Consider the following 27,750-nt stretch of genomic DNA (forward strand, 5'->3'; position numbering starts at 1 on the left):
GAACATTCACTTCTAACATAGTTGAAAGAAACCACTAATAGTATTGCAAGAGTAAAAGAGATAAAAATTTTAATTTTAAAATCAAGTAGAAAGATTGATATTAATTATATATATATAAATTAGCACTACCCTGAGGGGATTTCTGGATGTTCAGCTATTTTCCCTTTACAGTTGCAGTTAGAAAAAGATAACTTCTGGGTGAAGCATTCCTGCCAGCCTTATAGAAGCTAGCTTGTTGGGGTATGGTAGAACAGCTGCTTATCATATGTATATATTCTCTATTACTTTTAAACAATCTTTTTAGCTTTCCCCCCATTCCTTCCTTTTTTATACTCATGTCACATTTGATTTCAGCTTATACTTCCAGGGTGGGGACTCTACCTTGCGTTATCTCACATCTCATTCTTTTACTGAAGAAGACTTTGAAAAATTACCAGGAACAGAAAGTGAAACCCTTGACATGGCTAATAACCTTCATAGCTAAAACCCAAATTACTCCACAGGCAGAGAAGCAAAGTCTGTCCTATACCAAATTGTGTCTCACAGATTTTCCCAACACACCAGTTGCTTCTCCCTTTTCTCAGGACAGCTCTTTACCAGTCTTTCACACACATCCTCGTGCCCTGGCTCCCTTTTGTCTCCTTTTTGTATGAGTAAGCAGCAGTGTATCCTGCGACTGGTTTGAATTAATGAGTTTATTGGCCAACTAGTGCACATGGCTGCTGCCTCTTTCAGGTGATGACAACAGACTTGATCTTGAGAAGAGTATTACCCATTACCCTGCTGATTTCCACAAGGTAGGATAAACTTAATAACTCAGTAAGAATTGTTTGTTTAGTTATCAAGAAGACAAAAGAGTATAAGTGCATTAAAATTACTTTTTTAGGAGGCCGGGCTAAGAATTATCCTCCTCTGAGGAGAATTTTTTTCTTTTGTCAGTCAAGAGTAAATTAGTAACAACAGCTTTCATTTTTTGTTGTTTTCATTTTAAATCACCTTAACAGGAAAGTGAGTTGCAGAGAGAAGGAATTGAAGAAGGAATTGAAGTGGAGGCCCTTGAAGTACCCTACCAAATATTAAACTAAATGTCTTTCTCCACTGTGCAGCTTAGCCAGCCAAAACTTTGTATTGCAGTTGCTAGATTCATTGTAGTAAATTATTAGCTTTGAAGGTAATTTTCGCTAGCAGCAGTGACAATGAGCTATAGCAATGCTTGAAATACTTATGCCATCTGGCAACGGCATTGCTTTTGCAAGAGTAACCTATCAAAGAACACATGTAAAGGTAAGTAAAGTATTCTGCATGCTTTAATCAAAACAGTGGTGTCATTTGGGTTGACACAATGCATTTTACCTTTTTAATCTGTAACTTCTTTAACACTCACTTTAGACTAACTAAAAGTAAAGAAGTAAATAATTGGTCAATGATACATTTTTCAATGCATCGGTATGACTATTAAAATCTATATGGTTTAGTGTCTACACTAAAACTGAAGTAATCATGGAAAAAACCCAGACATATTTAGTAGAGTCATAAATGCAATATGGTGGTACATAAAAAATTTCACAAGTTAGTCTAGCTTTCATGCTGGGCCATCTGATTTAATAAGTATATATAGAACTTCCATTTTTAAAATCTGCCTATTTCAAATTTAAAACTAACACTACAATGTGTTTCCAGCCATGAAAAATGTGAAGAAATGACATCCAAGTGTTTAAAAATATATTCTTCAACACTACAAATCACAGAATAAAAAAACAGTCAGGGCTGGAAGGAAACTCCGGAGATCACCTAGTCCAACTCACTGCTAAAACAGGTTCACCTAGAGCAGGTTACACAAAATCACATCTAGGAAAATTATTTTATTATCTCCAGAGAAGCAGACCTGAAACATTTCTGGGCAGCATGGTGCAATGCTCTGTCACTCTCAAAGTAAAAATGTTCTTCTTCATATTCAGGTGGAAGTTCCTGTGTTGCAGTTTGTGCCCATTGCCCCTTGTCCTGTCACTGGGCACCACTGAAAAGAACCTGGTCTCACCAATCCTCTTGGCACTCGCCCTTAAGATATTTGTAGACATTCATAAGATCCCTGCTCAGTCTTCTCCAGGTGAAACAGACCGAGCTCTCTCTCTCAATGTTTCCTCATAAGAGAGGTGCTCCAGTCCCCTGATTGTCTTTGTGGCATCCTTCTAATCCCTCTCCAGCAGTTCCCTGTCTCTCTCAAACTGGGTAGCCCAGAACTGGACACAGCACTCCAGATGTGGCCTCACCAGGACAGAGTGGAAGGGAAGGATCATCTCCCTCAACCTGCTGGCCACCATCCTCCTAATGCCCCCCAGGATCGCACTGGCCTTCCTGGCCACCAGGGCACACTGCTGGCCCATGGGCACCTTGCTGCCCACCAGCACTCCCAGGTCCTTCTCCACAGAGCTGCCTTCCAGCAGGTCACCCCCAGCCTGTGCTGGTGCCTGGGGCTGTCCCTCCCCAGGGGCAGGACCCTGCACTTGCCTTTGCTGAACTCCATGAGGTCTCTCTCCACCCAGCTCTCCTGTCCAGGTCTCACTGAATGGCAGTGCAGCCTCTGGTGCATCAGCTGCTCCTCCCAGTTCTGTATAAGTCATAAACTTGCTGAGGGTAAACTCTGTCCCTTCATCCAGGCCATGGATGGATACAGGTCAGTATTTTCTAAATGTTGAAAGTCTGCTTTAGATTATACTTTATAACAATCATATTTTCCTATAGTTTTCATTTCAGTTCTTACCAATTAAGCACATCTCATGTCCACTTAGCAAGAGACTATTTTTCCCCATTATCATGTGTTTTAATTACAAACAGCTTTAGAAGTATGTGACAAACGAAAGTTAATGTATTTTAAGTCTTTACTCTTCAGTGAATAAAACCCAAATGTAAATATTTACAGAATTTTTCACTAGCTATAGATACAATTATGCTATAGATAAAAAACAAATACTGAAGTTATAAAAAATGGGCATCAGTCATATTATGCTTTAAGTAGACAGATTCCACAGATTCATTAAACTGAGGTGTCTTCCTGTGAAATCAGAAATAATCTCCATGTTCCAAGTAAAGGGATCAAAATTATGTCAAATGCAGCTCATCCCAAAAGGAGGTCGAAGGTGCCATAACAGACCCTTTATTCTGTGACAGACACTCTTTAAATTGTACAAATCGGCTCATGTTGCAAAATATTGCATTTAATAGCCTTCATTATTAAAAAAAAAACAAAAAAAAAAACAAACAAAAAAACCAACCACTACCATGACTTTAAAACTATTTCAGTTTTGTTTTTTAAAACATTTTCTCTTCCACCACTAAACCAGCAAGATGTATATGTATTTAGCATTCCAGAATTTTTTCAAGTAAGTTTTTTAACTAACTTTGGGACCCAATGATTTTTAGATCACCACATCATCATCTGTTCCATATTTTAGATCAGTTTCTGTTCTGTTTTGTTCTGCTCTGTTCTATTGAACAGCTCTGTTTATCCATGTATCCATGCTTCCAAAGGCAATAAAAACTCCCATGACCTCTCCAGATAGTTATACTTTTAATCATTCTGCTGCCAAAATAATTTGAGTGCACGTTAATAATTATTTGTTAGATTGAAAGTACAAATGGGGAAATACAAATTTCCATAAGGAAAAATAAGGAGGTTTGGTTTTCATTCTCTCTCTCATTAGCCTACATGTAATCACAAAACAAAACCAGACAGCTGCATAGGTGTTATATTTACTCTCTTTTGCAAAGTATTTAGTGGTAATTTTAGCATTACGTGACTGATAGAATCTAGTTCTTGTGCTTCAAATGACATAAATTGTCAGAGGCAATCAGCTTCTTATTCCCACTTGTCGCTTTCACCAAGATTAATACTCAGCTCTCTACAAGCCACAACCTGACAGAACTGTAACTTTCCCTACTCCTGCAGGCACTGGCCTGACTGCCTGAGCCAGCACTGGTTTAGATCCTAGTTTCTCCCTAATCGGTTTTTCATTTGCAGGCTGCTTTCTTTCATTGCAGCCCATCAGATGGGCACCAGCACCTCTACACAGTCACATGAAAAGCACCATAGCTGCTGGCACAGGAGGCATAGGAGTGTGAGGAGAAGCAGGAGACCCATGGAGAGGGGAGGGACATTGTTGAGGCCAGGGCTGGAAGGCACTTTTGGAAGAAGGCACTCCATGAAGTAGGGACAATGTATGTCCTGAAGTGATGAAGCCCAGGGACAACCGGCCCTGGTCAGGGACGTGCCCAGAAATGGACTGTGGCCTATGAGGACCCATGCTGGAGCTGGGCCACCCCACAGGCTCCACACAGAGTAGAACAGAGAATACAAGTATGAAGGAAGGGGAAGTCAAAGGCAAGAGCAAGAGGCATGGAGTGTAAGGAAGAAGCCATGTCATGCTGACCCCACATCCGCCATTCCTTCACTTCAGGGCCAGACTAGCCTGGGGGAAAGCAAGGGGAGTACAAACAAGGGAGGGATTGAGACATGTTACACTGAAGCTAGTTTAAGGAAGGGGCAGAAAACATATTTTCTTAAGATGTTTTTGGAGGGCTTTTTTGTTGTGTGTGTGTTTGGGTTTGGTTTTTTTTTTAAACTGTTTGCCTTTTTTGTTTTTCACGATCTGAAGCAGCAATAAAAGTTAATTAGGAGTTAAATTGTCCAAGTCAAGAATGTTTTGTCCATGACAACCTTTTAAGAAACCTTAGGACATCTTCCAACCTCAGTTAGCAGCCAGAAGTTCCCTTATTTACTGAGTGGAGACTGAAAACCGTATTTAGCTGTTTAGCCTGCATTAATGTGCTTGTATCTCAAAATTTATTTCAAGTTTCCAGGCTGTCCATGTTTGCTGGATAAAATTGACTGCATTGAACTTCTGCATGCACACTCCAAGTCCTTTGTCTGTCTTCTTACAACAGCTTCTTCTTCTTTCTTCCACCTTAAAGTATCATGTCCCTCAGGAGGGAAAAAAACAAGATCCAAGTTTCATATTTACACAGAATATCCTTTCTAAAGCTTTCTAGACACAATTCAGCCCAGAAAATCTCTTCATGTGAAAGGTGAAAAGATGCCTTCATCGGAACTGAAAATTTGGGAAGTCCATGTCATGAAGGACTCGCAAACGACAAAGAGCTTTATAAAGACTCAGAGTTACAGTCATTCATAGTAGTGACTACTAGCCACTTATTAGAGTTAATCATGTGGTGTATACACTTCATAAACTAAAATATTAGAGTTACCAGAAATATGGTATTTTATAGTCAAGGTCAGAGTTAGAACACTCTGAGGGTGTTGGTCAATGGCTTTTACCCAGGCTGGCATACTCTTAAATGCAAGGTCCTTCAGGGATCAAGCCCTGTGCTGTTCACCATCTTCATAGACAATCTGCATGATGGGGATGAAAACCAAGTTTGCTGATGACAACAAAGTAGGTGGTAAGGTCAAAATGTCGGAAGGGAGAGCCATCCTACAGAGAAGCCCAGGCAGGCTGGAAGAGTGGAAGTTAACAAAGCCAAGTGCAAGGTCCTGCACCTGGGGTGACATAGCCAAAGAGCCCAGGACAGGCTGGCATCTGTGCTGCTTCTGAGGCACCTCGCAGAAAGGGACCTGGGAGTCCCGGTGCACAACAAGCTGAACCTGAGTCAGCTGTGCGCTGCTACAGCAACACAGTCAAATTGGATCTTGGCTGCTGCTGCAGAAGCATTACTAGCATAGCCATGATCATCCCACCCTACTCAGTGCTTGTCAGGCTGCACCTGGAGTATTGTGTCCAGTTCTGGTCCCCACAGTTCAAAAAAGATGCAGGCAGACGGGAGAGGCTCCAAAGGAGGGCCACAAAGATGATCAAAAGGCTGGAGAACCTGCCTTATGAGGAAAGACTGAAGCAGGTAATGTCTCTTTGCCCTGGAGAAGACAAGCCTCCAGGGGACCTCATCGCAGCATCACCATATTTACAGAGCAGCTACAAAGGGAATACAGGCTCTCCCTTCTCAAAAAGCCACATGGAAAGAAGAAGGGGCAATGTACAACTTGCACTGGGAGAGGTTTTATCGTGATATATGGAAGTTTATTTTTTTTCTCCAGTGAGAACAATCTGTCTCTGGAACAACCTCCTCATGGATAGGTAGAGTTCTCATCAGTGGAGGTTTTCAAGATGCAATTGGAGAGAATGCTAGATAATCTCACCTAGGTGGTTTTTTTTTTTTTCCCCCACAAAAGGTTGGACCAGAAGTTTGTCTGAAGTCCCTTCTAGCCTATGTTGCTCTATGATTCTATGAAAACTCCTAAAATGGCTTCATAAACTGATGAGCTGTACCAGCAAAACAGGTACTGCTGGTTTTTCCTGTAACATCTGCATCTGTCAGTCTTTCTGAGAGACAAATCTGAATGACTCCCAAACTATGATACAGCTTGGCAAAGGGCAGTGCAAAGCACCTGGAGTCACACATTCTCCTTGACCTAGGAGCTTTTCATACAACACAGTTATGCTGACTTAATCGAAGACAACCTTGATCTTACTATTTATGACCCAATCTTTTCAGTGCCATGTAATCAGCTAGCCTGTGGATGCCTTTTCCTCTTTGCTGCTATCCCTTTTACCACTACACTGCAAATCTATGAACAAACAACACAGCAAACAGAATTTCAATTCAGTATCTCTTAAGGATTCATATGACAATATAAAGACCTAGAATATGCAGATCTGAAAGGTTTTTGTTTGTCTTGCTCTACCAGAATGGACACAGAGTAGCTAAAGGACAAATACAACCTCTAGTCTTTATTGGGCTTTATTCATAAACCCTGAAAATTTATTTAAGAATATTTCAATTAATGCTGTAAATAAAACTATGAACACTTAACTGAAGTAAACACTAAACACAGAAAATCTGTTGTTAAAATGTGGTTTTAAGATAATGAACATTAAATTAGGAACCCCTAGGGTTTCAGTGTTTACTTTTCATCACAAGTACTGCATAGTCTTTCTTTGAGCTTGATCAGCTTGGTCTGGGTATTTTTGCTTGTTACATTCAGATGGCATTGTCAGTCTTTTCCAGACCATATGATTTATTTGCTTTAGTAATATTTTACTAGGCACAAAAACTTAGTACTTGCTGGTATTTGAAGCAGACCATTTAATGCAACATGACAAAATTATAGCAAACATGAAATCAAGACCATTTTGGTGATGTATTTGAAACAATAATAATAATAACTTCCTAAGCTTTCTAAATAGGCACTACAAAGTTTTTCACTAAATAAAAATACCAAGCATTTGATAAAAATGACATGCCAGAAGGATAGGAATAAAAATCTGCATTTATTTGAGGAAGGAAATACTTTATAAAAAGAAAAAAGAAGAAGAAGAAGAAAAAGGGAGAGAGAAACAGTTAACATGGCAGTAAGTGAAGTAACGGCCAGCAGAGCCAGAAGCACCTTGTAAATAATAGATCTCTGAAACATTGATAGCTATTTAATAATCAATCTGGAAGCAAGTGACACTAAATAAATGAAAGCTGTTTAAAGAAGAATAATCAAGGCTTACGTACAATTGAACAAAATGTGGGATTTAGATGCATTTTCAGTTATTCAGCAGTCTTAATAAATGAAATGTAACATAATGAAATGGAAGGATTATGAATAAACACTGCTGCTATCAGACACTCAATAACAGCCCAAACAAAACCTTAAGTTGTAGGAAATTGAAAAGGATGGGAGAGGAAAAAAAACCAAACCATGGCCACCTGAAACAAGTACAAACAGAAAGATCTGCCTGATGGTTTATTCAGAGGACATCACTTTAGGCACCATACCATATTCAGGAAGGGGCAGGAAAACACCTATTTGAGAATTTTTTAACAAAAGCAAATACTGCAATGGAAAAAAAGAAAAACTTAAAAATGTCTGTAATTTTCTCATGGCTAGATGCAAAGGCTTTTGTTAGATGTGGGAAACACAGATCCAGATCTTTATTTGTACAGAAAGCAGAAGCAGATGGGGAGTCTCATCCAATCTACCTGAAGTCAAATTTGCAAGGAACTTTACAATGGATACCGTTGCCACCACCAAGGAAATCACTGACCATCCTGTTTGATAGATTTCATCCCCTTTGGGAGTGTTACTCCACTGCAAAAGATCTCAGTAATTTTTTATTATTTTTTTTAAAGCTATCTTGTCCCATATAAATGTGAGTATCTATGCACACAGGGACAAATGAGGTGAATAGGGAAGATTTGTTTTACATATCCCAGTTTAGATGAATAGGGTTTGGTGTGGGACAAAATCAGATGGCAGGCATTAGAAAACTATAGAAAAGTGACGTAGATGACTATTACTTTATGTGGAACAATATAAGAGATATACAGCCTTAATGACAAAGAAATTCATGTCAGGATGACATCATAGAAGAAGGGAGCAGTCTGTAGTCTCATTCCTATGAAAAGAACTCATTACCAAAATATGCTGAAACCTATGAACTGAAATGGTGGATACTGGTTTGTACAAGAGATGTTATTGCATGCCTCCTTAACATAAATGCAAGTAAAATATATAATTTTTAAAAGAGTGGTTTCAACCCTAACTTCAAGTAACCCATATAAATTTTGCAGTGTGGTATGTATTCCTACGCATTTTGTTTTCTAGCATTTATCTTAAAAAAAAAAATAAATTCTTAGGCTGTCTATAAACATAATAATATTCTGTAAACTGGTGTCTGCAGACTCCTAGAAGTCTGTGGGGTACTTCCAGTGCTGAGTTTTCCTTGGCAAAGGCTGTGAAAAAACCAATTGGCTACTTCTTTTACCTACACATTTCTACTGGTGTTGGTGGTGGATTTTAGTCAAACAAAATGCCTTCATTGTGGCTACAGGTATTTTTTGCCATGATTTCCATCCCTTCTGATTTTTCATTGCAAGGTTTTACAGATGTAAAGTATTTTATGAATTATTTTCTAAACTATGATTCTGCACCTTTTGCCAATAACTTAAAAAAGAGATGCTCTCCAGGGTGGGTGCTCCTCTTAAATATTTTTTACGTCAGTTGGAATTATGCACAGCTTAGATGATAGAATTGGAATTTTTTTATATTGATTACAGTATAGTACATAATTTGATAAGTTTATGGCTAAGTAAGTTAGCTTAACCACAGTTAGCTTTGTGCCAGAATAATTACACTGGGAAAAGAAAATGCAGCTGATACAGTGAGTTAGAAATAAAACAAACTAACGTGTTCAGGTATTAAGGTTGACTGTAAAAAAGAAAAGCGTGCAGATTTAAAACCTTAAGTTAAAAAATGCTAGAGGGGAAGGTGTATGTTTCCTGGTAAACTGCTTGGACAGGGATTATTATAATGCTTAATACATTTTGGTACTGTGCCATTCATCAGCTCTCATTTGGTATTCCCGATCTTGCGTGGTAAAGTTGTGAGAGTAACAAGGATGTCACTGCTATTTCACATAGTTAAATAAGGTTCCACCTCAGTTCACTGGGGTCAGTCACCACGTGGTGAACAACTTAGGTTCCTTTCATACTGGAATGTATTCAGGCCTGTGACCTGTCTTGTTACTGGCCTTGTAACGTACTAAGCCTCAGTACAGTGTTTAGATTGCTGAAATATAAACTGGAAACTGTGTAAGGCGAAGAACAAATTTTCTTAGTGTGATGTTTAGTAAAGAAATCACAGCTAGGGCTGGAACTCCAAGCATTACCACATAAAATTAAAAGAATCAATGTACAATACATGAAAAACAGTGCTAATCAGAGGAATTAATTGAATTAGAGATTTATGAATTTTGATGGATTGTGCTGTTCTAGCTGTGTGATTCCTCATGGAATGTGGATGGGATTTGTATGAAGAAAACTCGAGAAAACACTAGACGTACACGCACTGAAACAGAGATAACAGCTTCTTTCAACATAATCTTACTGATAGATAAATTCATTACTAAGCATGCTGGCAAATGTTTGGTCAAAGATACACTGAAAAATGTGGCTGATGTAGAACAGCTAACTTGAACAAAAAGAACAATTCCTCCTTTAATGTTTCCAAATCACTCTGATTACCAGGAAATAAAGATGAATTTCCATTTCTGTGTAGTTTATGAAATCTTTAGGTCGTCAGATCTCAGGTAAAGCTGTGACAAAGTTTCAATGTTAAGAGCTCATGTCAAGGTTGGAGAGACATTAAAAACCTTCTAAATCTAAGTAAGCATCATCATAACAGTTGAGGGATCATATTGCTTATATTTATACTGAACAAGAAAAATAAAACAAAATAACTAAAAAGGAAATCAGCTGGTGAGTATGCTTAGGCAAGTAGTGCTGTGTAATTTTAATGACAACTACATGACCAGTTCAAGTTCAGGCAATTCTGCTGAACAAATTGTTCATTTGTTACAGAAGGGGAAGCCAACCCTCTCAAAACTGATCCTGCTTCTTGTGATTTGGTGTTGGATACACACACCTGTATTGCTGTTTTTTGTATTTCCTTGTTTTCCTTAGCCATTGAATAATAACATATAGTAACAAAAGCTACTAAGCAATATAGTAATAAAATACATAGGTTTTGTTCAGATTGTATGTTGCAGTTGTTATAGGCTCTGCAACTTAATTAATGCAATGTTTTGTGACTCTCCTTTAGGGATCAACCTCCTGGTTTTTGCTGTTTTCCCTGTACATAATCCAGCTGGCATGTGTAAGTAGAATGCATCAGCAATAAAACTTAAAAAGGGAAAATGTAGTATTTATGCTAAGGATGGGCATAGAAAATACATCTTTCAGCTTCTTCTCATCTCAGATTTAAAATTCCCTCTTTCTTCTGCTCCATTCCACCAAACTCCCTCCTGCTTGTAATCTTTCACTCTTGGTAAACTCATTATCCACTCAAGTCCCACCTGACAGAAAGCAAAATTTGAGAAGACAGTTTTTTCTCTCAGTGACAACTCTTTCACCATTACTAGTACATACAGCAAGAGGGAAGGCATCCATGCAGTTCAGTAGCATAAACTTCTAACAAGCATAGGTAGGTAAACCATACACAGTTCACAGACATTCCAGTGAGTAATGAATGGAACATTGTTACAATCAGAACCATAATGTTTGTTTGTTCCCCTTCTGAAGATACCTGCAATGCACTCTCCAGTAAATACCAAAACTTTATGTGAACATCAAAGAATATTGACCCAGAATGAAATTTGTAGTTGAAATATTTGCACTGAAGAGGTGATTTTATAGGTCATTGAAACAGGAAACAGACACCCCATATTATACTTATATCCACTTTAAGGTGGTCTTCATAAGGTTAGCATTTAAACAAGTATTTAAATTATTGCAATGAAAAGTTTTTAACCTGTTTATAAGATAATTTTGCCCAATACAAAAAAAAACCAAACCAAAACAAAACCAAAACACCACAAAAAAACACCAAAAAACAACAAAAAAACCCCCAAAAATACCAAACAACTAAAACTCAAATCCAAAATAAGCATTTTTGCAGTAGCAATGTATTTGATCACAAGCAGCAAAGGAAGCTCCATTTTGTGAACCAGTTGCCTGCTCTAAATAGGTTGGGCAGACCTGGTCACAAGTCTTAGCAGGTGTTCCTTGCTGCTTGACTGAAAAATATAATATTCTCTGCCTGGACCTAAATGATAGCTGACTTCAAGACTATAGCAATCAAGCTAAACTTTCACATATATGCAATACTTACTAACGCCATTTAAAATATTCAGTGTCTAAGTCAATCCATCCTTGAATGTCTGCAGTTATTTGTAGGGCAGGCAAACATTCAGGTGTCAAGGTACCAGCAGCTAATTATAGATTACTTTAGCCGAAGCCAAAAACGAGTTCTTATTCTGCATTTTAAAGACTTTTATTTGGGGGAAGGGAAGAGCTTTCTACACATTTTTGAAGTGCTATCCGTTAGCAGTTTAAAGTGAAATGTAAAATATACTTTGCTCTCTCCCATTCTTTACCCTTCATCCTCAGTATTCTATGTTTAATGTTACTAGCAAAAGTAAGACAAACTAGAAAAGTAATTACATATTTAATATGAATGAAGAGCTGGGGAGAAGCTATGATAATAACAAAGTACAAAAGCAACAGGCTTTTCAGAAAGCTAATTATTTTGATAGATGAACTTGATATTTAGTTACAGAATGATGCATAAAAACTGCTTTCAATTTTTAGTATAGCTTCTCTCCCTACCCCTGAGTTGACGTTTACTAGCACAATCTTTCCCACACTCAGGTTGATGGATTAAATAGTGTTATTTATTACCATTTTAGCATAATCAGCAACCTCACCATTAAAGCAGACCTGCCTTTCCTCAAGGGAGTAATTTGTAATTTAGTCTAAACATACAGCTTTTTGTTCTGGACTTGAGATTATTGCTTATAACAAGACTGCCCCACTGGACTGTAATTCTGAATTTATTGTATGTCCTCAAGAAAAGAATTTCATTTCCTAAGGGTCACTGATGTTGCTGTTAAGCCACAACAGACAAGAAAAGAACAGCATTATCTGTTAAACAGACATGCTGATTTGGATTGACGTCAATCTGTAGTTGTAAAATAAATTATTTACTTTATATCAGGTGGTTTTATTATGAAAGGAAAGGAGGCCAACAATGACAGGCACTGAACTGGATATAGAAAACTCCAAAGCTTCAAGGTACAACAGTATTTATACAAAGCTATTTGGAAGAAGTTATCTTTAATTCATTGTCCTGCACGTTGTTTGTATTAATAATTAAGGCCAAATAACTTCATCTCCAAGGCAAAAAGGGGAGTAGTATACATCAATATATTTTTAAATATTTGCTTGTCTGATGAAAGCTACAGTTTGTACAATTATTTCTGTAATGAGGGGAAAATGAATTAATACTGTGAAAGAGTTCTTCCATATACTGATCAAACTGACAAAAAAAGACCAAAGTCAAACCCCATGTATTTCAATTGAATGGGTTACCAGTTGTTAAGTTTCTAGTTTAAACTTGTATCCAGCAAGATGCAGGTCTGTAACTACAGACATGAATGGTGCCCCTGGTTTAACTGACTGAGAAAGCAAACCATTTCCAGATAAATAAAGATTACTCATGTGGCTGGAGAATGGCACAAGAGCATAATGATTATTTCTCCCCCTCATCTTCCTCTCCAAATTATAGCCTTGGACCCCAGCCTTGTACAGCTATAGTATTTTCCAGGTGAAGAATCAACCCTTTCTGCATATGTCAAAAACAGTAGAGAATCCAACATAGTATTTCCCATATATCAAAGGCTGACTTTCCTGAACTGTGAATCAGAAGATGCTCTGACTAAAATAAGCAATTATTTTAGGCAAAGTTTAGATGCCACGCCACTAAGTTAACAAAGTTGTAAGATAGCATAAGTTTCATATAACCCATACACAGAAACAAAATTCACATCTAAGTAGCATTTATCACTCTGTCACCCATAGACAACATCAACTTGAAGTAAAACAAAAGCCAATCATTCTGTTATCAAACGTGGCCACAGAAGTAAGAACAATGTCTGAGTGCTTTCTGACAGCTAGTTGTTTCCCTGAACACAGGTCCATTTTATCATCTGAGGCTGCTAGAATCTTTTGCTCCAGCTGGTGTTTAATACTGCCCTGTCTTTCCTTGCAGATTTTTTTTCGTCTGGACAGTGTTGGTTGTGGTCTTTCCACAGATGGTCTGTTTCAATGGAACAGCAAAACCATTACAAGTTTCCAGCAAGGCATACACCAGAATAATGGGTGTAAATTTAATATTACTATTAATTCTATTTTACTAATATTATTGTATATACATTTAATATTTTCTACAGGATGCCTCTGCAGCAATGTAAATAGTGAAAGTTGCCTCACCATATCATGCATCTAACCTCATTTTTATCTTCTGTATTCCTAGTGTATTAGCATAGTACTACTGAAGTCCTTAAATTAACAAATTAAGGCAAATCAAACAAGCACACATGATTCAGCAGTTTTATTAGAATATACTCAAGACTGAACTAATGACTTTACATTATAAATCTATCCCTCTAAAACATGGCACCTTCAGTATTGCTTTTTAATTGAAAGAAAATTCTGTCAGTATTGGTTTCTGCACTGTTTTGTTATCAACAAAGTATGAAATCAAGCTTAAATATACCACAACTACTTATTGTCAACTTGCAACCCAGAAGCTGCATGCAAATAAAATTCTGCCAATGGCTGAAAAAAGAGTATGGCTTTTGATAGCACTTGTCACTTGCAGAATACAGAAGTGTGCAAACATTAATTCTCATAATCGTTCTATGAGTTAGGTAAATATTATTTGACAGAGCTAAGATTCAATATCAAGATATCTTTCCTTAAAGTCATTTCCAAACACTTACATATTTTCCTGTCAATCTCTAGTACTGTTATGCAAGCCCTTATAAATAAATTTATTTCATGAGAAGGTAATGAACTCATGGAAGTTCTCTTGAACTCAACTTGAGAGTTGCTTATGGAAAATATACTTCAGAGATATCATGTCTTGACTTACTAAGTGTGTAATGAAGAGTTTTAAAGAATTGAAAGCAGTTTCAAGCAGGAATAGAGAACCAGCATGTTATCGTAACAAAACACTAAAGATGGTATTATTTTCTAATGTCTGTCTCCTGCTTTCCCCCACATCTGTGGTTTTTATTCCACCTCTTTGCTTCTTCTCCACTGGCCTCCCCTTTCCATTCTCATCTCATGCTTGTTTTGTGAATCGCCACTGAAGGCTGAAATAAATATATATTGCTGATTCAAAGACATTTCTCTGGGTCTGAAGTGTAAGTACTGCTAAAACAGTTTAAAGAGTGGAGGGGGAAAAAAAAAAGGAAAAAAAAAAAGGAAATCCAACCTTTATCTTCTCAGCCACAAACAGCTCCAAGATCAGTGTATTAAACAGAAACTAAAAGATATACATGAAATTCTGCATTTTTTTTTAATCCATTTGTACATTTGAAAGCTGATTTTTGTTGATTGTGCCATTTGTCGGTTTGCAGCATTTACAAAGATTCGAGGTAATTACTGTAGAAAGGAATTGATATAGCTGGCAATGATATAATGAGCGACACTTGAATTTTTCAGGGATATGAAGTGTGAGTTTAGTGGGTTTGAACATATTGACAGCCTTAAATAACAGAAGATAAATGGCCAAAAGAGAACACATGGAGCTATATGGATAATTTTCTTTTTTTTTTACTTACCAGTGTTGATTAGACCTGTACTGGAAAAAACAGTTTTCTCACCCATTTAGTCTTTGGCTTTCCAAAACTCTTTTAACAAGAGTAGCTGTAAAGGTTGTGCCGACATCCATTAATTCTGGAAAGAAATCTAGTGTGATTTTTCTCCTTTCTACAAACCAGTGAGGAATATAGCAAATGTTAGGATGTAATACATTCAGTCAAAATTAAACAATGAACTTCTAAATGCTTTTTGGTGATTTTCACTACTTTAATGGAAGCATTATTACTTCTTATAATTTTAGATGAATTTTTTTTTAACTTTGTAATTCCTAAATAGGCCTTAAAACAAAGCAAACACTCTGTTCACATAATTCTCATACAGCTTCTACATTCTTCTGCATATTTTATACAGGCAATGCAAAAATATGTGAAAAAAGCAAAAACTGGTTTATTTCTGTCCCCATATGGTAATCAATCTTTCGTTCATTGCATAAAAATAAAATGATTGAGAAGGAATGGAGGGAAAAAATATATTATACTCTATATGTACATACATAAATGCCAGAGTACATTCATAGGAAATGTGTGAAAAAAGAAGTAGCTTTTTACTGATGCCATTTAAAAACTCTTAGTGTAAGAAAGCCTGAAAAAAATAAAAAGAAAAGCGAAGTGAGCAAGAGAGTATTACCTGTCCCATATTTGAATGTGTATGTGTATACACACACATATACACACTAATAAGTTAAAATGCACTCAGAGGCCAATCTTTGGTCAATCATATACTAATTAGTAACAGCTCATGGCATCAAAACATGATCACTAATTCAAGCTGCCATGCATCTATGACAATAAGTAAAATTAATGTTGATATAAAAAAATCTATAATGGGATCAAGAAATGCCGTAAGTTTTACATCATCAAGACTAGATTTACTTTGCAAGAGGGAGCTACAGTTATATATCTGTAGCAATGAAAAAAAAAAAAATAGGAAAGTGATAATATAGTGGCAGCTTATACATTTATTGTAAAATAAAATTATACCCATCTTTCATCTAAAACTGTTGGTCAGTGATAGTGTTCAAAAAGAAAGGGCTTACAGCAAGTTCAAAATGGAAGTGAAATCCTACTCCCTTCACTTTACTATGCTGAGCAATAGGTTGTACGGGAAGAAATGGGTATGTAGCAGCAACAATAAAACGACTGAATGCAAAACTGTTCTACCATTAGCCTACAAACCTTTATAGAAAAAATCCAGTTAAACCTCCTTTTATAGAGGACAAGCTTGCTACATTACCTACCTCAAACTTAGCTGCTTTCTTTTTTCTTTGTTTGTTTGTTGTTTGTTCGGGTTTGGCTTTTTTAAAAATAAATCTGTGGCTTCAGATTACTAGCCATGTAGAGACTTCAAGGCATTAAAACCGGCAAGTGTGTTATGGAGGTCTGAAGAAACATTGCCCATTTTTTTATAAGAGGACAACAGGCAATAATTCAGAAGAATTTCTGAGTATAGAAAATTCAAGAATCAGTGGCATATTTTAAAGAATACAGAAAAAATAAAAAATACATAAGTCAATCAATTAGAAGCACAAAGCAAGATTTTTATTCTTCAGAATTGTAAACAGTCAAGTGCGATAGAAAAAAAACAGTTCTTTGAAAAAGTCAGATATTCAATAGATACTTAAAATATTATTTATTTTTTTATTTTAAAATAAGATTATGATCCTGCATTAAAAGAGAATGGGGACATATTTCCTTTACCAGGGAAGAGGATATTAATAAAGACAACAACAGAACTCTACTCTCGGCCCCTCCAGTCTAGCTATTTAAATGTATTTAACTAAGAAAAACACAGTACCTTGAAGGAGTACTAACATCGCATCCTTGTTTAGGAAGGGAAACATTGTAACTAACCCTATGCCCATTACTCTGTCATTTCCTGTGAAGCCTGGGCAAAAAGGCAGATGAAGGAAGGGTGACAGAAAGTTGTTACTGGGTTCTGCTGAGGGCTTAGTGCTTAAAGATGCTGCAAATTTCTACCCGCAAACATAGAAAACAAGTTTGCCATACAAATGTGATACCAGCCATTGGGATATGAAATACAAATGAGGCAAGATACTCTAATTAATTTACCTAGCATTTTCCAATATATCACTGTAAAACCCAGCTTTAAAGAAATTGCTAGTGTGAGAGCTGTTTGATAGTCAGTAAGAGGATTTCAGTATTTGAATTGGGGAATACAGCTCTCATGTGATTGCAAGGTGAAACAGCACTTCTCAGATAATTTTAAGAGTTCACGGTGTGTGAGCGTAACTCAGACATACCCAAACAAGTGTTTGACAACAGTGCCTCAGAACATGGGAAATAGCTATTTAGTTCTGCAAAAGAAACAACTCTGCATGTTTGTTGCAGCAGTGATATACTGGTTTTCAATTATGATTGAAATTCCCATGTTAAATTTGATTGTTGCTCTTTCTGATACAATTTCTCCATTGCAACAGTGATATATGTTAGAAGTTTCATAAGAAGACGAGCGTAAGTTTACTGACTGCAATTAGAAATAACCAGCCCTCAGAGAGTTAATTTCCATGCTTTTCCAGTGAGAGCTGTCTTTATTCCCAAGCACACAGCATATGCAAAAAGATAAGGCAGAAAAGCAGACAATCTTATATGTAATTTCATAGTATATATCCCCTCGCAGAGCAGTCACACTGCCTTACTGAGGGCTCAGCTCACTTCAAGCCAACACATGTGTGAATCACAGACCTTTTTCCTTGAACTCACCCTGTGCATTCCCATATTGTTGTATTTGCCAGCAATGGTATTCATGCACCCAATGAGCTAGATTTGAGGACTAATCTGGCTGAAAGGTTTCTTTTTTCTTTTATCAGCTTAGTTTCTGACCAAATCAATTTCCTATCAAGCTCGCCCAGCAGCTGCATGAGCTCCTTTCAGTGACAACATACAATTATGTCAGTATAAAGCAACTGTGGAACCTCAGAGGCCTAATCCCTCTGTATAACCAAACAAGAGTCACACCAATTAAGACCTGACCTCTTTCTAACAACTATGATATAAAGAGATAGCTTAGGCTTCTGAAATGGGTATACTCTTGTAGCCTACCTGAATGAGTCTCCCTTTTCATAGAAACATCTCTCACTCTCTTTTTTGGACTTAAGTGCTTGGCTTTAAAAAAGGTGAGCACTGGTCGCACCACTATTTCATCTAAAAGTGCATTTAAACTTATTAAAGAGAAATATTCCTTGCAGTTTATTCAGATGGCATCTTATTTTTGAATTAGAATGAGTCGACAGAAGTACAAAGTTTGCAGGTGTTCATTACCCTGTAAAAAACTGTAGAGTTTAAAATTATTTATTCAACAATGGATACTTTTTGGCATGAAGATGACTTTAAAAAAGGCCTTCTCTTGTTCACCAATTTTGTCAAAAAAGATGGTAAAGATTTTCCTCTTGTATCTTGTCTTTAGAAGACTAGAGTTAATCTAGTTCAATATTTTTTTTCCTCTGACAAAACACATAATCATTTCTTGTGCTGTTTCAAAGAGTTTTCAGATTATTTTATCAGTCTTCCTTTATATATAAAGATAATTCTCCCAGTGTTTCTCTTTTCCTTCCTTCAGTCTTTGCCTAATGGCCCTACAACTTCCTAGGAAGACTAGGTCTTCTAGATCTAACTCATTGTAGGGGACATTCCTGTACTCTTTTAGCTTTTCTATATCTTTCAGTTGTGGTGCCAAACCGCTTTCCCTATATAAACAGTGGTTTGGCATTACTCTGGCTTGCAAAAACCAGGAAAGACAAGTATCATAACACCTCTAAAATTAATTTTTTAAATTCACTTATAAGACATTTTAAAATAGGATATTTTTTTTAAGTAATTTGACCTTGAAGCAGCTCAATCTTACCAAAGGAATCCCTTTGCCAGACATCATTACTTTCACTTGGCACCTTTGAAAGATGAAAAAGCACCTTAAGTGCCTGAAAGGTATAATTACATCTTATGCCCAGCTTGTAGATCACTTCCTTGTATACACACCCAGGTCTGGGGACACAGCTATATGGCATTTATTCTGCTCTTTAACAGTTAATAGAAGTTAAGCTCAAGTAATTATTTTTGCAGATGTTATCTTCATGCACAGGAGAAGCATTTGAGACATAGGAGACAGATTACAACAGATTCCAGTCAAGGACATCTGTGTCGTAACAGCTAGCTAGTTTTCATGTTGCTATCCATGTCATTTTCCACCTCATCAAGGGAGGGTGTTAGCTGAGTACTGAATAGATCCCTGCTGGACTTGTAATGTTACTTTCATTTTTCATTCTCCGTTCAGAAGTTATGAATCCCTATCACAGAACTACTTTGAGCTCGGTTAACAGTTTCCTACTAGTAGAACCTTTCTTCTACCCTAAACTAATCTGATAACAGGTCTAAGAAACATGCAGATGTGTGCGTAGAAAACAATCTGCTTCAATCTGACATGAAAAAAATTCTGAAAAGAGAAATAAACTATTGTTAACTGTGCAAACAGCATTTTTCACTCACAGCAACGTTATCACTAGGGCAAAACTACTGTTAGGCTATACCCTGATTTCAGAGAGTAATTTAATCAGTCAGCCTTTATTTTAAAATTATTGTTAAATACTGAAATAAAACTTATTCAACTTTAAGTGCCAAAATTTATGAGACAAGACAAAACATGTTCTTTAGACAGGAAGAACTGAGATTATTTTTTTGCTAAGGTCAAAGAGTAGAGCAGAAATCAGAAGCTCAGTACTCAATTTTGCTCTAAGAGTACTTTCTCCTGTGTGTCAGGGTCAAAGGAGAATCTAAAAATAGGTTTTCTTTGAAAAAAAAACCCAACTGTAAAATACAAGTGCATTGGTTTTTAAATCATTCATAAACTAAATAAACCCTGACACCACAACACACCATGTCCTAAACTCATCTTCTACACCTGGGAAGTTCCATGTCTACCCAAAAGGCAGTTCCTCAAAACTGAGGTATGCTAGAGTACTAACATGAAATTTTAATTCTCTTCTGGAGTATGTTGCATCAGAGACCACAAATACCAATCTGAGCAGGTTCCTTGTGAAATACCTTGTAGGTAACAAGTAAATTCAGAGAACTGTTTTCAGTATGAGAAAACAACTGGTGTTTTCCATTTCCAACAGTATGCCTTGGATCACTCATATTTTCCTCTAGGGTCACATAGGGTATGAAATTAAATCTAGCTATGACTATTAGGAGATAATCTGGAAAGACCGTCCTTCCTAGGAGAACACAAACCCTCTATCTCCACCTAAACAATGGGGAAATGAATAAGACATCAAACAGTGGGTGCTTGTTATAGACCAAAGCCCTATTAAACTGCTGGACGTAAGTATACGAGTTCTCAGGCAGGAGATAAACAGCCCAAGAGAAGAGACTGGAAGTCATCCAGTTGTTTTGTCTCTTCACTACTCTGCAGTCCCTCTATAACCTCCCTAAGACATGATAGGCAAAATGTCAAATCATACCCCTGAATGTTAGCCACATATATCATAGAAGCAGAACCAATAATCAGCTGTTTCCTGAAGCTGAAAGAATAGATAGAAGCTATAAGCAGTAATAACACTGTAGACCCAATATTCCGAAAAAATGTCCCCCAACCACACCAGCTTTCAATAAAACTAGCATGTAGTACATTTGTTCTAAAGACAACATTCTTTGTGACACCTCAAATACTTCATACTTCTTAATTCTAATTTTTTTGTTAACTCTAGTATATGGTGTCTTATTTAGACACATTGGAAGATAATCCTTCAGTCTTTTAATCACAAAGATTCACTCACTTTAACACACTTCAGAGGTGAAAGTGTATCATAAAGTCTTAGCTGATCACTATTCACCTTATCCAGAGCTTTGAAAAGTCATACAGAAAGTGAATAGTTTCTGATTTACTGCAGAAAGCCACACATAAGCTGCCTTTTGAAGCAGCAGGAGGAAACACAGAGACTACTTGGATAAAAGGAAAGAACAAACTCAGTCTTTATTTCAGAAAAGAAGCTCTTGGAGACACGCATGTCCCCATGCACAGTGTATTGTCCCTTGGAGTCACACATTATTCATTCATTCTGTGAAAATAACTGGCATAGTTCATGTAACAAGAATCTGCTTCAAGGCCAGCATTCTTATTCCATTGTCATTTTCAGCCAAACAACACCTTATTCCACAGAAAGCCTTACTGCAGAAAATAAGAATACCCATTTACTGTGCAAAATGGGAGCCAGTACACTAGAATCTCTCATTTAATAGTCGTTTGACTTCCACATTCCTCTAATTTATACTGATTTCCTTTAGTAAATCTATGCATAAAATCAAAATCTAAGCAGAAAACCTGTATTTCTTCTGAATGTGCCATAAGTATTGCAGTTTAACTTCTATATTTAGATATGATTTGCAATACCAATGTAGATAGACAATGTCTACCATGTTTCTTTATAGGGTAGAAAGCAATATTATACAAAATCCATTCTATGAATAAAATCCCCTAAAGACTTACAGATTTGAACTTATTCCCAAAAGAACACTAAATTCAGCATTTATATTTTCAGGCTTTGATAAATGCATTTTCCTATTGAGCCAGTTTGTATGGCATTTACAGTTTGAAGCCATTTTATGGAAAACATAAGCCTATGCTATCATTATTCAGGAAGTTTCCCTATGGAAAGTCACATAGACAAAGCAAATGTGTAAATAAGCAAGAGTTATTTATCATGCAACTAAAAGAAAGTGAAAATAACAATTTTCAGATTTATATGAAAACCACAATACAGCTACAGCAGATAGGAAAACTGACAGCACATACACTGGGCAGCTCCTCTGTAAACATGATCTTTCAGGAAGTAAATATACATACATCAGATCATCTGAAATAATTGCCATGATTAACATACTTCTGCTTCCTTGAACAATCATTAATTTACATGAAAGCTTTGATGCACATAGAAACCTTCCTACTGTCTTCTCCGAAAAGGCATCAGTTTACATCGGCATTGCAAAAAATTGAGTTACATCATTTTAGAGGAGTATCAAATAAAATTTTAAACCCCTGATAAATACATACACAGTTTTTAACTTTTCCTTACAAAGTATTAATTTTTAGCATCCTTTGCAGTGAGGAGTTAGACTGACTTGTTTTCAAATCATAGTTCTATCACGGAAGCAACACTAATGAATAAATAATATTCATTCCACATTGAGAAACACAAGATATTTCTATTAAAAAAAAATAATATCCAAATTAGTTTCTTCATATGCATAAATAGCAGTAGGGATTACAAATAATTTGTCGCAAAACCACTTGCCAAGTAGGTAAAGTAGGCATGGTGGTGCTGAATCTCAGAAAACACATCAGGATTCTGGCATATTTTGAACTACACCCTGACACTGTAGAAAGAGTTCTTTAGGGATATATGCAATTTTTCAAACACAATTTTAGAGTTTCCATCACTAACAACAGTGATAATTTACTACAGAACCACTGAGTACATATGGCAGTTTGCAGTATCTCTACGAAACCAAGATATATGCATAATTAATACAAAAGTACTGTCTTCACTCTTAAGTATTGTAGTAATATTATTTGAGGTACTACATACTTTATTTACAACTCTCTCAAACCAGATATACTATAAGCAACAACTTTTTATTATCCTGTTAGGTTTCCAAGTTTAATCTGCTCCCTTCAGTTACACATCTTTCTCTCTTCCTGTTCCCACTAAACCCAGTGTCATTTAACAGCTGCCTGCATTTCATTTCCCTGCTTATGAAAACTAGTTTTGAAAGTTTAATTATTCATAGACATTAAGCTTGTATTTTTGTGATAAATGGGTTGTAATCTCAAAAGTCACCATTACTCTGGTGTCTATAAAAACAAACTGCGATCTGTCATTTGAGATTTCAACCCATCTTTGAACAGTGCTTTTTAACCCATATTTTTTCAAGAAAAAGAAGTGGAGAACATCCTTTTTTGGTAAAATACATTAGATATCTATGCAACACATTATTTATGTGTTTTTCAAAAGAGGAATCGCATTCTTATTTTCTCTGCACTGCAATTCAGCTGGCAACACAGCTTGCAATTTGCATATTTCAATGTGTGTCAGTGTGATGCCTGTTGAGACAACAGAGCTTGTGGTAACTAATGTGAAATTTATAAAGAAAGAAATTCAAAACTGGTTTAGGTACTATGTCTCTCTACTATTACCACTGCCAATGTTTTTTCAATTATATTTTTAAATAGATATCTTACTTTTTCATTACAAACAAATAAAAACTAGCAGAAACCAAGAAGCAAAATACTTAAAAAACCTCACTAAATATATATGAAATTGATTTAAACTGCTCTAAAGGTGCAAATTACACTCAAACCCCAAAACCAATCTCAAAGTAAACAGCCTTTTCCGCAATTATTGCCATGGAAGAATCACTTCAGTACTTGAAAATTCACCTAGCCTAAGACCTCTTTTCATGCACCTCCTTACTGTAGTCTCTCAGAGTAGGAGTGGAGAATATTTCTATCTCTTTAGTGACTCCAAACAGCACAGAACAAATAATTTGTCAATTTAAGCATATTGGATCCATGCTTAAAATTGCATAAATGTACTACAAGAAATTGTATGAGAATTCTTCTACTGCACAGATGTACCGCAAGAATAATTCTTAAAATAATCACAAAAGTAACAGCAAAAACTAACATAGGATGCCAGAAAGCAAATTCATATACCTCAAATAAATTAGTTTGATAACAAGAAACAGGCACATAAAATTATACATCAAATTGTAAAATATTTTACTGACAATGTCCTGTTTGATTGTAAGAAAGTGACAGAAATCACAAATGTAACATAAAACACAAACATTCTGCCCCCCACCCGCTTCCCCAGTTTCTGGACATTTCATGAAATTGAAGGCTTAGAAAACTGTTAAAATACTGTGTATTTCAGCACTCACACTTTCTTCAAACCCAGGGTCTTGCCTGTTGTGGCTTATATATTTTATATTTTGCATATTGCTTTATGTAGCACAACTCTGATTTTCTGATTACAGAAGTAAGTCAGAAAGCAGTCAGTCAGAAATCTCATACTTATGGAAGCTCATAGGCAAAGATTCTTGAGCATTATTTACTTTAAAAAGAATTCTTGTAAAGAATTTCAGCAATGTACACATTCTTTTAAAATATTGTTGTTTTAAAACAATACACAAGAGAAGCAGATAATTTTCACTTTTAACTAATATCAAATTTCAGTTAATCAAATAATTTAAAAAAAATCTTTAAAATATCTTCTGTCAAAGTTCAAGTTGTCAAGATAAATGTAGGCCCTGCTACCCGATCTGCTTTTTAGTTGACTAATAGAAAGGTAAGCTGCATATTCACTTTCTTAAGAATCCACTTTTTTTGCTTTTCTACTCTTTATCTATAACAGTCCATGACCATCATTGTCCGAAGTGAAAGTTTGATAGTATTTTAATCTGCAAGAACAGAAGCATCCTGATGACTTATGGGCAGAACTAAGCAGTGCTCACCAGCAGGGGTAGAATGAAAAGGCAACTCTCAAGTCCTTCTACATGGAACTCAGGTCTGCATGTTGTTTTCATATTATTTGCCAGTCTATTATTATTGTCAGAATATTGTTTTCATTCCCACTTCATCAGGTTTTTGGCCAACTTTAATGGTAATATTTCCCTTTATATTCCTATCCCCTTTATGGAACCTACTGCTGGGATATCACCTGTAGCAAACAGGATCACTAATCAAAACCAGGGAAAAAGCTGGAGGGAGGAGGTGCTCCTTGGAAACACAAACATTTCTTTATGCCTGCAGCTGAAACAACAAATATTGGGTCAACTGACTGCTCCAACTTCATTCAGTTAATCAGGTAGACACTTAACAGAAAAGTTTTTGAACTTTTAAGAGCAAAGAGAATATTAACAGAAGGAGAAGAGTGTAACCGCACTTGTATCAAACAACTAAAGACACCATCATGCCATGTGAACAGTCCTCAACTCTCTCAAACACTCAAGAGTACAACGCTTTGGAAGTATTGAAAAGAAACAAGCATTTTATTCTTAAGATGAGTTTGCTAATCATCACAAAAATTAGGAGAGTAGTGCAGTTAGCAGGCTCTGAAGGAAAAAAATCAACTCTTGCTGCAAGTAGGTAACTGCACATCTGTTAATACTAACTGGAAAGGGAACTGAACCCAAGAGACATTGCAGCATATTTCCTCATACAAAAATACTTGTCACCAGATACGCAATTTGTTCCCACCGAAACATCCTTTTCCATTATTATAATAATGGAATTATATTATAGGATTTCCTGCAAATTAATTTGGAAGTTGACATACAACAAATCTTCAGCCCTGAGAACAAAAGGATTCACGATAGTTTTTCCAGCCCTCCATTCAAACTGAAAATGATGCCAAAGAACTTGATGTTTTCAACACAGATGAATGTGCAGTGGCTTGCAAATGCCCACTCAGTAAAGTATGTGACTGTGCACAAGGTAAGATCATGATTTTATTAAAAATGTGGAACACATAAGGTTATTGCCTTATGTAACTTTGCATAAGAAAATTACTACAGGTCCTTTATCATGCAACAAGAAATTGTAGATCCTTTTATCAGTCCAGAGAAGATTTCTCTCTTTCATATCAGTGGTAGGGAAAAAAAGGGATACTCAAAAAAATCCCCAAAGGTGGCTGGCTAATAGAGCTTTGCTTTAGGGACAGGGAGAGGGAAAGTGGTATGCAATGGAACCATTTTTATTAGTTTACTAAAATGTTAGGTACTGATGAATTAGGGTTTCTTATTACAGATTGACTTTTTTCACCTACTATGAAAATTCAAGGAAAACACCTGCCTGTTGCTTTGTCCTAACTACTTGATCAGTTAGCAAACCATGAACTCACCATGTGGATATTTTTGCAGGCTGGGGTCAATACTGTAGGTTAGAGTATGTCAGTTCACACTGAAGCTTATTTGCTAAGTCATGTAGAAGCCTATTTTAAGCATATACTCCACTTCTCACACTGTAATTTGGGGCTGAGAAAACACTTCTCAAATAACACTGTAATTTTGATTGAAGCACTCAATTTGGAAGCATAGGCCAGAGATATTTCATATCAAAACTAATTTTATCACTTCATATAAAATTTCATTTGTTAATTTTGCTGACTATGCTGATTTGGTTTCATTCTTTTTTTTTTTCTCTTCCCCCTTGATAACTGTATAGAGGATGGCATCTTTTTGGTGTGGAATAGACTTTTGTTGGCAAGAGAAATAAATACCACATTCTGTTAACATTTCCCAGACTTTCCCCATTCCCTACATCTGCCTATTTGTTCATGATCTTTTTTTCCTCTCCACCACAGCAGAATGACAGAAGCAAATTCAAAGTTCCTTTAGGAGTGTATTCAATTGAAACCACAATAAGTGAGGAAGCATTTCTCCTCTAACACACTATTTTACACTATCTGTGTTGAGAGCGTCACTGCTCTTCCTGTGAGATGTGAGATGAGAAACACACTGCTTGGTGATTATAGTGCTAATCCCAACTGTGTGTTAGGAACCATTCAAAAAATGAAGTAAGAATGCAGATATACAAAATAAAATACCAATTCAACATTTATAATTCCACAGGGAACAAAAATACCCTAGCAGAACGGTGGAAGGAGGAGACTTGATGTTTCATCTGAACATTATAGTTTTTGTCCAGACACCAATTAAAACAAAACACTAATTCTCTTATTCATTGGTTACTAGTTCTGGTATTAAGATAACTCTCTCCTTACATTTTGTTAAACCCAGATGCTCAGAAAAACAACAGGAAAGGTTAATTTCAAATCACAATCTTACAATGAATAGTGAAATAGAATTTGCAGACTCTCCCATGGAAAGGCAAGGGCAGCCATCTGGCTTTAGGATGAGCACAGAAAGCCAAGCATACGGAATAGATGCATTAAGCACTGTCTATACACACCTGTTACATTTCAAAATCCAATGTATGACAAAAAAATCACCAATAAATGTACTTGTATGCACAAATTATCTATGATATCAGATTGTCCTATACAATTTGTCTGGGGTAGAAATTATTAATGGGAAAAAAAAAACAAACCCAAACATTCAAAACATGTCAACAAGTGTGGCAATAGAAAAGTGTGGCATCATTCTCTTCCAGAGTAACAAAAAAATTCTCAGGTTTTCAAAGTCATCTTTGATGACAGAAGTATAACAAGAAAGGACTGTCTAATACAGTGAAACCCTGAACAAGTCATGAAACATCTTTTCAAGAGTTTGAGATAACTGCTAAGACTATGTACACAAAAAAAAAGTACAATGTGTAAGTTTACATTGGCATTTTAGCTTAAGCATTATATAATCTTAACCTTCATATCTTTATCTCTACAATTAATGATTTGTGTTTAGTCAAGAGCCTTTGTGACAAGCGAAGAGAACCAAAATA

At 36.2% G+C, this 27,750-nt stretch overlaps 1 long non-coding RNA gene across 1 annotated transcript in view; it reads left to right on the top strand.

The window, feature by feature from the left end:
* The window catches only part of LOC308056395, a 145,150-nt gene extending 130,297 nt beyond the window's left edge, over positions 1-14,853 (top strand). The window contains exon 2 of the long non-coding RNA XR_013924812.1: positions 2,658-14,853. This is a non-coding gene — a long non-coding RNA (uncharacterized lncRNA). The remainder of the gene's footprint in view (positions 1-2,657) is intronic.
* Positions 14,854-27,750: the final 12,897 nt, after the last annotated feature.

The sequence above is a fragment of the Falco punctatus genome, assembly GCF_963210335.1.
Source record: "Falco punctatus genome assembly, chromosome: Z".
Lineage (NCBI taxonomy): Eukaryota > Metazoa > Chordata > Aves > Falconiformes > Falconidae > Falco > Falco punctatus.